General features: G+C 38.9%; 1 long non-coding RNA gene across 1 annotated transcript; it reads right to left on the bottom strand.

The window, feature by feature from the left end:
* Positions 1-9,788: 9,788 nt before the first annotated feature.
* On the bottom strand, positions 9,789-11,954 carry LOC138406058 (uncharacterized). Its single transcript, XR_011239724.1, has 2 exons — positions 11,335-11,954; positions 9,789-10,314 (listed from the first exon to the last, which is right to left on the bottom strand). It is a non-coding gene; the product is annotated as an uncharacterized lncRNA (long non-coding RNA).
* Positions 11,955-12,203: the final 249 nt, after the last annotated feature.

The following is a 12,203-nucleotide window of genomic DNA, read 5'->3' as shown; positions in this document are numbered from 1 at the left end:
AAAACCCAAATCGTTCATGAAGGAGCATAACTAACTTCTAGCTCTATAACTACTAATTATTTTTGTTGACCATTATTGGAGGCACTGTAAAATTGTAACATGCTTTTTAAATCCTTTTCTTTTCAGCTACTTGCAGATATACATCTGCATTTAAGGTTTAAAAACATTCCTTTTTGATAAAGCCTATAGTAAGGGCTGGATCAGGTGAGTCCTGAACCATCCCTTAGTTATGCTCCTATAGGGTAGACTGCTGGGGGAACTCCCATCATGCACTGAGCACTTCTCCCCTTCTCTCTGTCTCTCTGCCCCCCCACATTCATTTATTTATTTTAATACATATCAATTACTATGTTTCATTTTTCTTCCATAGTCCCTCTCTCTCTTTCTCTTATTGCAGATATCTCTGACTCCAGAACTGCAGGAGAAAAACTATTATTATTATTTTATTAACAATAATACTTCGGTAATTAATTATTATATGAATTGTTGCTGCTATCATTATTAATCAATAACTTCTTTACACTGTTATTGTTTTCATTATAAGTAGTCAGATCTGATACCTGATGTTGCTCGAATGTTCCTGGTCTCTCTCGCCTCTCTCTCCCCCTCCTCACTATCTCTCTCTCTTCTCTCCCCTCTTTTCCACCCATCTACCCTCTCCTCCCCATTTTTCTCTGCTCACCCCAACTTGTCGAGGCAGATGACCGCCCACATTGAGCCTGGTTCTTCTAGAGGTTTCTCCCTGTTAATGAGGGAGTTTTTCCTCTCCACAGTCTCCAAAGTGCTGCTTATTGAGGGAACTGTTGGGTTTCTCTATATTTAATACAATTTTAAGGTCCTGACCTTTTATATAAAGTGCCTTGAAATAATGTATGATTTGGTGCTATACAAATAAAATTGAATTGAATTGAATTGAATACACTCAACTAGCAAGTGGCTGCAAATGGGTCGTCCCACTATAGAGCTGCACCCAGATAATTGCCAAAAGTAGGATTTTCTAACTTCAGAACCAGGACAATGGAAATGAGCAATAAACTTAAATCTAAGGTTGAAGATAAAATATATATCAATAAATCAATCAAATTGTATTTGTATAGCCCATATTCACGAATCACAAATTCAACTTGTCTCATAGGGCTTTAACAAGGTGTGACATCCTCTGTCCTTAACCCTCAACAAGAGTAAGGGAAAACTACCAAAAAAACCTTTTTAACAGAGGAAATAGAACTCAGAAAGAGCCACATGTGATGAATCCCTCTCCCAAGATGGACAGAAGTGCAATAGATGCCACGTGTAATGGAGAACATCAGAAAAATAAGAGTATTTACAGCATTGGTTAGAATAAACAGTTTGTAGCATGATGGAAGGTAAATGAATTGAGGAATTATTGTCAGTAATGGTAGCGTATCTGAGTAGACATATTGTATATCAAGCAGTCTTTTTGTAATCATAGTCCACGATCAGCTGCCACCACGATTAGGATACACCATTATAATCCATCATCATGATCCACCACCATCAGCAGCCACCTTAATCATGGTCCACCACTACGATCAGATGCCAGCACGATGCAGGATCCACCATTATGATCACGATCTCTGATTCGCGATCCACCATCATAATCCACGACGAGGCCGCAGTCGCAGCCCTGGATCTGTGAACGATAAGGCACAGGGACTCCGGGAAAGAAGTCAAGTCAGTAACATGAGACATTAAGTTATTTGATGTGATGAGGAGGGAGAAGAGGAAATAGAAGCTTCATGTGTCATGTGTCCCTCGACATTGTAAACCTCGAGGGACACATGACAAAAATTAGCAGCACAACTGAGAGCAGATTTAAGACAAGCCTGGACCAGCTCTAACTATAGCTATATCATGATGTATAAAGAAATAATAGATACATAATAATAATAATAATAACAATAAATAATAGACAGATAGACTGGGACATCCCTGGACTGTTGAAAGAAGGCAGGATGGCTCTATGGATTTTTACAGTTAACTCCAGATTCAGAACATCTGCAGCCTCAGCAGCTCTCAATCCAGTCTACAACTGTACAGTGTTGGACAGTCTTTGTCCACTGCAGCCTCACGTCTGTTCTTGGCTCACAGAGTGGAACCTGATGTATAGACCATCCACCTCAAGGCTGGATGTGTTGTTCATCCTGAAATGCTTCTCTGCTCACCACAGTTGTAAAGAGTAGTTATCTGAGTTACTGCAGCCTTTTTGTCTTCTCCAACCAGTAAGACCATTCTCCTCTGACCTCTCTCTTTAACACTCTGTCTACAGAACAGAAGATCAGCAGTTACAGAAGAAGTCAAACCATGCTGAATACCATACCACAAGTCACTGTAATCACATATTTCATCATTCTGATTTAAAGGTCAAGCTGTATCTGCTTTCCCCAGGCTTTTGGTCTTTGTCCTTACCTGGGCTAAAAAATAGCCCCTAATTTCTTCACTGTACGAGACATGCAGAGATTAATTAATGTGAATTTTTCTTATCTCTGTGTAAGAAAAGATGTATTTCTACAACATCAGTGTGTTCTTTCAGTCATAACATTAACTTGTTTTAAACCTTAAGGAAAATCAAGTCTTGCTGTCACAAAATCATCTGTATGACCTACAGACAGATTATTTTATACTCACATGAAGAATTTGACTACATTCCCTTACAGTGTGCTCAGACAAGGATAGAGATTACTGAATTACAATTTCCCCTCACCATTACTGTCTCTGCCTGCACTTTCACATGTTGCTGGAAAACTGAACAGTGCAGATGATGGATGGATATTGACAATGTATACACCGGCTGTGAAGAACATCACAGCTATAGTTGTATGTTTTAGACAGTGAATGTTATTCTGTGAAGTTGTAGATGTCATTGTGAACTAAGGTTTATTTAGGATGTACAGGATGGTGTATACAAAGTGAAGTGAAGCCAGTGTAGGAGTTTAATGGCAGCTTTGGTGCTGAGTCAATGATGATACTGACCTCCTGTGGATTTTCTCCAGAATTACTATTGTACTTCAGTCAAGGGAACAAGTCCTTCCCTTGAAAATAGAACAACAAAAAGTGCTGCTATTAGATGCACTGTATGTATGAATGTGTGTGTGAATGTGTGAATGGCAACCTGTAGTGTAAAGCGCTTTGGGTGACCAAGTTACCATGACGTAAAAAAATATTTTGTCTTTGGGTTCAGGAGGCAGACACAGTCTCTACATTTATAGAAAGACTGCTTGCTCAGGTGAGCCCTGAACCATCCCCTAGTGATGCTGATATAGGCCTGAAGACTGCTTGGGGAACTCCATCATCATTTATATTCATATTTTCATTATGAGAAGTACAGTGTTTGTATTTTTTATTTCTATGTTTTGAATGAAATACAAAGGATTGCAATCCAATTCAGTATTATTTGTATAGCGCAAAACCATTATTTACATTATTTCAAGGTCAGGACCATACAAAATTATGGAGAAACCCAACAGTTCCCACAATGAGCAAGCACGTTGACAAATGTGGAGTGAAAAACTCCCCTTTAACAGAATGTAACCAATAGCAGAACCAGACTCAATGTGGGCGGCCATCTGCCTCATCCTTTTGGGTTGAGCAGAGAAAAAAATGGGGAAGAGTAAAGAAGTAGGTGGAAAAGAGGTGGGAGAAAAGAGAAAGGGAAGGAAGGGGAAAGAAAGGGGAAGAGAGAGGTGAGCAATACCAGGAATAGCTGTGCAACCATTATATTTAAGCTCTGTCATGGTTGTTATAATGGAAAATAATAAGAGTGATATTTATAGATGTAATTGTGTTATTAATAATAGCAGCACCAGTTTCACCAGTTGGAATTACACCACTCCTGTTAGACACATATTTAGTCACTCCTTATGTCTGGTTCAATCAGAGCAGAGAGACAAACACAGCCAGAGCCTACAGATTGTGTGAGCCAAAATCTGAGGAAATACGTCTCCCAAGGACTTTCCTGTTGTTAACTAACACAAACAACCGACTGACAGGAAACATGGAGTCTCTTTCAAATAATATCAACATCTAACCCAAACCTAATCAGCCCTCACCCTCTCTCCCTTGACGAAGTCCCCAAAGCAAACAGACAGCTACCCATCAAAATTGTATTGTCTTCATATTTTCATTATTATTACCCTGTGTAGAGTTGTTGTTGTTGTTTGTTGTTCAATGTACTGTTCTGCAACTGCTGTACTTTGGCCCAAGACAAATTTCCCTATAGGACAATATAGTATATTTGGTTTGAAAATTGACTCTCATTAGACTACGAAATAGTACGCTCTACAACATCTATGCACACACAAACACACTACACATGACATGTAACCTCTTGGCCTTATTACATAAACTCCATATAAATGGTCTGTATTTATAGAGCTTATAGTCTTGATCACAAATACTTAAAGCAGTTAAGCGTACTGTTTTACATTTACCCATTCATACAGTGTATCTATGTGCAGTTTTCTCTTCTTTCTCAATGAGAAGAGGGTTCAGTATTTTGCCCAAGGGAAGACTGGGATCAAACTGCCGACCTTCTGGTTAGAGGACGACTGCTCTAGCCCCTGAGCACAGCCACCCCTTAACTGGACAAAACTGCCTTCCTTGATTTACTACTCCACTAATTGAGAAAATTGTAATTAATAAGTGGTTGTACTTATATAACGCTTTCTAGTCTTGAAAACCACTCAAAGCGCTTTACACTACAGTTTTTGCCATTCACACACACATTCATACAGTGCATCTATTAGCAGTACTTTTTGTTATTCTATGGGGAAATTTGGGGTTCAGCATCTTGCTCAAGGACACTTTGGCATGCAGATTGGGAAGATTGGGGATTGAATTGCTGACCCCCTGGTTGGAGAATGACCACTCTACCCCTCAGCCACAGCCGCCCTAGTATTAGAGACTTTGTGAAATGGCTACAACCTTTCACAGGCTGGGTGAACTAAATACTTGTTAATGATGGGGATTTTTGGTGCGTAGGAGATTAATACATAAACTATATGACTCAGCCAGGAGCAATCAGGAGACCAACTGCAATTTCAAAATGTCCCAGTTTGTATAATCAGAGAAGAATTTTCCTGACAACTTTATACTTTTACTTCCTATATTTAAACACAAATATCTGCACTTTATAGTCCTTAAATTCTCAAAACTGGCTCGTTACTTGTTTCAACCTCCACGGATGATGACACGACGTAAAAGACATAACAAGACAGAGAGGACCTCAGACGACCTCACTAAACCATCCAATCTATGGTAGTGACAGGGGGTGTGTACAAAGGGCAGGGACTAAATCAACACAAATACATTCCCCATCCATTTAATCCCTGTACAAAATGATCCAGGTGCTCATGCAGGACCATGGTTCACTTCAGTCTTTATTACTCTGTCTGAAATTTGGCAGCAAAGCTAGATTGTGTCCAGTTCTGTGCAGGTTGTTACCAAAAGAGGAAAACTATCCCATTATATGTGCCTAGCATTTTTTTTAGTTTTGCAGAGTTATCAAAATAAAGCATTGTGTATTGTTGAAGTAAAAAATTCATTTTTACTTTTTTACTTATGTACTTGAGTACATTTCAGAGCCTGTACTTTCTTACTTTTACTAGAGTAAAGTAGTTGTATCAGTACTTTTACTTTTACCAGAGTCTTTTTTTACTCAAGTATCTGTACTTCTACTTAAGTAAAGAATTTGAGTAATTTTGCCACCTCTGCCTAAAACCCCAAAAAGATCCTGTTAGTTACTTTACTCCTAGTTAAAAGGCTAAAATTGTCTTTTTTCTCCAATTTAGATTAAAGCTGGAAAAAGTTGGAGACTAAATCTTCATCTTTATAGCCACCCAATAAATATGACATTTCTGGTCTTTCAGGTTTATATATAAAATGTCACATTCTTAGCTGAGCTTGGCCAAAACATTTTCCTCATGAGAGCCACCCTATGGAAATGACCCCCCAGATGAACTTGAGGAGATGAATTTTATGTTTATTCAGTGGAGACCTGTAGCTTGAAATCCTCTTCTCTTTTGTTTATTTCCTGTTAGGGCAGGGTGGGCTGCAAAAAACGAGGTTAAACAAATCCAGCAGGATTTGGACAACTCAACATAATGTCACATCCAGGATCAGACAAAACAGAGATGATTCTGAGATAGCCTTACAAAACACGTCGACATGAGACTAGAGACTGAGATTGGAACGTTGTAAAGCTTGTGTTCAGAGCCCCATCTGGATATTTTCAGTGAGGCACATAGATGTTTGAAATAGAGACATGAGAATGTCCATGATCTAAATGTCTAAACCTTATTTGGATCTGTTTCCACCCAAAACAGTCACAAAAGTATTAAATTGACCACTGAACACCCCAGATAAGGTTTGTTCTGCTCTCAGCCTCTCCTCCGTGTGAACTGTCATCTCACAACTCATTTAGTAATCAGACAGCTGGAACAACAGACCCTGCTATGCTAACTATACAAGATTGCAGGAAATACTTTGTCAAACTCTCTGAGGGAAAGGTTTGGGGTGCTGTGAAGCTCATGGTATCCTGCTGGTATGCTGCTGACACTTACAAATATACACGCAAATATTTGACATAGTTCAATGATTCCAGTCAGGAGCAGCCTGTGGACAAAAGGTCCTGAATGCTAATAAACATGAAGAAGCACTGAGCACTCTGTCTCTCTGCCCCCATTTATTAATTAATTATGTTAATATACTATGATATAACAATAACAGGTGACAAGGCCTTACATCTATAAGTTTCCGCACATACATATACAGATCAGAAAATACTGTGACTTGCATGCTGTGTCCAAAAACTTCTGAATTTAAGAAGATATCTCTCTATATATACAATAGTGATTTTTATTAATGATTTTTCTGTATATTGTGCTTTATATATACTGTATTTTTTCATTTACCAATACCAGTACACATTTTAGAGACATTACAGTAGTAACAGCTCTACACTGTGTTTGCTTGATAGTAGAGACATCAAGAGGAGTCTGTGCTTCAGAGACTCGCTGGGAAACAGTGAACCTCTCAGTTGGATTGATCTCTGCTGTCATCTACAGCCCTGGAGAAGCCAGAGATAACAAACACAGAACCTTATTTAAACTTGGACAGCATTTTTTTGTGTCCCAGATGAGTAGGCTGAGGTAGACATGGAGAGGGAGTTCTTAGTCTGAATGATTGATTTCATTTCAACATTACATTTCTATTGCTGTCTTAATTTCTACTTTGTTTTCATTTTTTGTTGTTTTTATTTTTTCAAATTTGAAATGTTCTATCTGTTACAGCGAAGACACAAATAGGACAGGATAGTAACACTTGTGCTAACTGAGCTGAGACTTGACTGGCTAGTTGCAGTCAACAATTATGTAATACTGAACACCCTATGTTACATTTCCTCAGTGATGGACTCTAATATCGGTGTATGTCTCAAACTGAGATCAGGTTGTTTTCTGGGAAAAACACTAATGGCATCTCTAGTATGTGCGTCTGTGACACTGTACCAAGTGTTTGGAGACTGAATATAATCGTATACAATGAAATAATGACTACTTCAACAAAAATTATTACCACATACTACCACACAAACACCGTTGCTTAAAATGTGAGCTCACAGTTCTCTTGTGTGTCAGAATATTGTTAAAATAATACTTTGTGTGGGGGTCGTGTCTTTTTCAAATGTGCCGGTCTCCATCTCTGAGCGATATTGATTGGAGCACTGGACCTAAAGGGACCAGACTAACGTCACACTGCCAGAATCACAGCCAGATATCTCAAGTTGTCACAATAACACAGACACAAATAACATGCCACTTCCACCATGAACTGTGGTGGCAGTCACACATGAGTGAGTGATGAGATGTCATGCGCCCATGGGATTTTTTTTAATGAGCTCCATGTAGGCCCAGAGTGAACCACAAGCAGGGTCATGTGAACAATCATCCACAGGATTTTGCATCTATATACAACAAGTAGGTTAATGACTGGACCAGTGAGGCTCTTATGGGTACCACACATTTAAGTTTGTTGAATTGAATTTACAAGAAGTCATACGGCTTCTTGTGAAAAAAAAAGAAGTGATAGGGCTTCTTGTAAATTTTGCAAGGGCTCCATGTCAATGTCTAGGCATTCAAAGAAACCACAACATCCCTTAGTTCCACTTCCCATAAAGATAGATAGATTACTTTATTCATCCCCGGAGGGAAATTAAGTCGTGATAGCAGCTTGTGTATCAGAACACAACAAAACACAATACAATAGAACAAAACAAAACATTGAGGTAAAAAGAACAAAAACAGAAACACAAGATGAATAGGCAGACAAGTAGTGCAGTGGCAATATGATGGTAATAGTAATGATGATATGATGGTAATGTTATTGTTAGATAGTTTATAAGAATAGTAGTACAGTATATATATATATATATATATATATATATATATATATATATATATATAGTATACAATATAACATAATATATATTTATATAGATAGTAATTATACCAATATAATAGCAGTATATAGTAATAATGGCAGCAACAGTATATATAATAATAATAATAGTAATAGCAGTAGTAATAATATAATAATAATAACATGTACACATGTATAAATATGTGTATATAGACTTATATATACGAAGAATATACAGAGAATATACACAGTATGATATAATATGATATGATATATAGTATATAGTAGGGTATAAATATAAGTACTTGACTATACAATATACTATCAGTGTAAGAATATGTAGACTGGGTGTGCGAAAGACAATATTGTTGTATAAAATGGTCTGTAATATCAAAATGGTTTAAATTAACACATATCACAGAAGTAAATGTTCCAGTATATGGGGCGTAGTGTAGTACAGGGTACATGGTGCAAGGGTGATAGGTATATTAGTGCAGTTCTGTGATGGTGGCTCTGACAGAGGTAGATGAGTTATAGAGTCTTATTGCGGTTGGAATGAACGATTTCCTGTATCGCTCCTTAGAGCAGCGGGGTTGGATGAGCCTGTGGCTAAAGCTGCTCTTTAGCTTGTCCAGTGTTTTGTGGAGGGGGTGAGAGGGATTGTCCATGATTGCCAGCAGTTTTGCCAGCATCCTGTTCTCCACCACCTCCTCCATGGTGACAAGCTTAGAGCCAACCACAGACTCTGCTTTCCTTATGATTTTGTTCAGTCTGTTGGCATCCTTTGTCCTGATGCCCGCACCCCAGGACACCACAGCAAAGAAGATGGTGCTCGCCACAACAGACTGATAGAACATCTGCAGCATCTTGTTGCAGACATTGAAGGACCCGAGCCTCCTCAGGAAGTAAAGCCGGCTCAGGCCCGTCTTGTAGACGGAATGAAGCAAGAGCTGGATTAGTGGAATTACTTTCACAGATACATTGGAATTTACATTACTGGTGGTTTGTGCACATGGCACAGATGAAAAAAACACTTAAACGTGGTCAATGAAGATGCAAGTCATGTTTATTTATAGCTTGCTGGCTTCAGAAACTATCCAGTCTCAGCTCCGAAGATGACGAGAAACAGATGAAGTTGATTAAATATTTTGGAACGCTAAACAGTCATGACCATGAAAGACCCATTGGAAAATAAAAGACTTGTGTGGGATATAACAAATCAGCCTTTTCAGATCAGTGGCAGGTTATTTTTGGAGAGACGATGCTTCTGTTAAGTGTTGATTTCCACACACCAACTTCTTACTCACATCCGTTGTGCCATTAGCCCACAGTGGGTCCAAGCAGAAGTGATCTAAGATTCAAGGGTTTATTGTCATATGCACAACAATTACATTCAGCAGTTGCTGGCAATGAAATGCTCCCCTCTAGCCATGCTCAGAAATTACACAAGAAAAAAATACAACTAAAAATAGAATATAAAATATAAAAAATCGTCGGCCAGATGGCAGCAGGCAGGACAGTTAATGGTTTGGGTGCTGGGGTCTTTAACGATCTGGTTGCTCTTCTTCCTACACCGCTAAGTGTAGCGGTCCTCCATGGATGGCAGCTCTGTCCTGGCAATACACTGAGCAGACTTCACCACTCTCTGTAGAGCCTTGCAGTTCAGGGCGATGCAGCTGCCATACCAGGCGGTGATGCAGCCAGTCAGAATACTCTCAATGGTGCACCTGTAAAAGTTGCAGAGAATCCTTGGGCCCATGTTGAGCCTCCGCAGCCTGCAGAGGAAGAAGAGCCGCTGTCATTATTCAGCTGTTAGAGTGATGCCTTCCTGGCTGGCTGGGTTCTCATGTGTTTACTGCTCCAGCTTCCTGTCTGCACCTGAACACAGCCAGGAAGAACGTTGACAAACTTTGACAGATTCAGAAAAGACATATTGTAGAAAAGAACAGAGAACATCAATGGAGACAATGTTGCTGATTTTGACCGAATGACAACTTGTTTTCACTGGGTTGTTTCTTCAAACACCTGAACTGACTCAGGTTTCTGTTTGCCTGTACTGATGATTCACTACAGTGTGAATATTTGCTCCTCTTTCAGGAGCAGAGGCAGAGAATTATGTCTGAGTTGAGGGTTGGCCATATCCTGGTCTGTAACCATCATACATGAGCAAATACCTTGATACCTCACAGTATCATAAGGTACTGTGCACTCAAACTGGTCTCAATCTTTTGTACCTTTTTATACCACATCAAGAATTACATTTTTTTAAACAATGAAATTTAATTCTAAGCAAGTTGTATTAGCTCTCCCATGCATATTTTATAATTTGAGTCAACTTACTAGCTTCATGTGGAGCTAGTTATTGAAGTTCAAAAGCAAAAATGACAGCTAACTGGTTAATACTAGTAAAATGATATTTTTTCGTTATCGATAAGTTTAGCTAACGCTAAGAATGCATTTTTTTTTACAATATCCAATGTGCATGTGATTGTATTTGGTAGAAATATCCACCAAACATGCAGCTATTGTTTGCAAAATATCCACTTTAGACACTGAACAGCACTCCTTCAGCCTTTTCTACTTCCACCCTGTTATTTTCTACTATTTATCATACTTTCTGTGTGCTGTAGGTAGAATGCCAACAATTAAGTAGCACTAATGGGTTTTACACACACACACAGCCTATCCTGTAATATAAAAATGTACTTGTACTATCCTGTTCCGGCCAATGCAGTATGAACGACAACAGATCACTGGAAGAGTCATTTCTAGAGTGAGACTACATTGTTCATGTACTGAATGTTCTGTGCTGAGGCCAAACAATTGCACATGATTTGTCCTTATGGTCAGAAATATACCTAAAAAAACAGGTTTGACACATGGTTTACTGCAACATACTGAAGACTGAGGTCGAGAGTGTAGGCAGTGAATTTCCACTTTAATAGACTGGGTTGGGACATGACGCCCTAGCTTGCCCAGGAATGTAGAGGAGGGATGTTTGGTGTGTTGGTGTTCACCTGTTGGAACATGACTGTGTGTGCACATTATTTCCAAAACCAGGTATGAAAGCATGAATTGGTATCAGATAAAGATTCAGGTTGCATGACTGCAACACAGGGGCACCAGCACACTCTGGTTCTTGTTGAGGCATATGGGATGGGCGTCAGGTATGTGTGGGAATTCAGAAGGAGCTTTTCAAAGGAAGTGAGAACACACTGTACCTTTATGATGGGATAAAGGGCTTGCCAGTCTGAGCTGAGATGACCTCAGCTGATAAACCTGATTAATCCTGTTTCAGAAAAAAACTGTAAGAGGATAAAGCAAAACAACTGACTCTAAATAAGAGGGTATATTAACATCAAAAGAAGCACTGAGCATTCCTCAGCCAATGACGCAGCAAAAAGAAAAGAAAAAGAAAGAACATAAATAATGGTAATGCCTGTTTGTTGTAACAAGTTTCATTCAGCTTTATTTTCACATTTCCTCATCATTTCTAACATTGTTGTCAACAATTTAAGATTATGGAACTATTGTGACATCTTAAGTGGGGCAGGTAAACATGAACAGTAAAATTAGTTTTATTTTATAATTTTATAATTTATTCCTTAACTCTAAAAATTCTAACCAGATCCTAACCATGGTGCTGGTCCAGAATGCCTCCTTGATTGAGGCCAGCACACTCGTCAAGGTAGGGAGTAACAATGTCATTAACATGTGCCGGAACATGCATCACATACTGATTGGGAACTGGCAGCAACCCACAGAAC

The sequence above is a fragment of the Paralichthys olivaceus genome, chromosome 21, assembly GCF_024713975.1.
Source record: "Paralichthys olivaceus isolate ysfri-2021 chromosome 21, ASM2471397v2, whole genome shotgun sequence".
Taxonomy (NCBI): Eukaryota; Metazoa; Chordata; class Actinopteri; order Pleuronectiformes; family Paralichthyidae; genus Paralichthys; species Paralichthys olivaceus.
The sequence above is the reverse complement of the archived record's forward strand: the minus strand, read 5'-3'. Positions and strand labels throughout refer to the sequence as shown.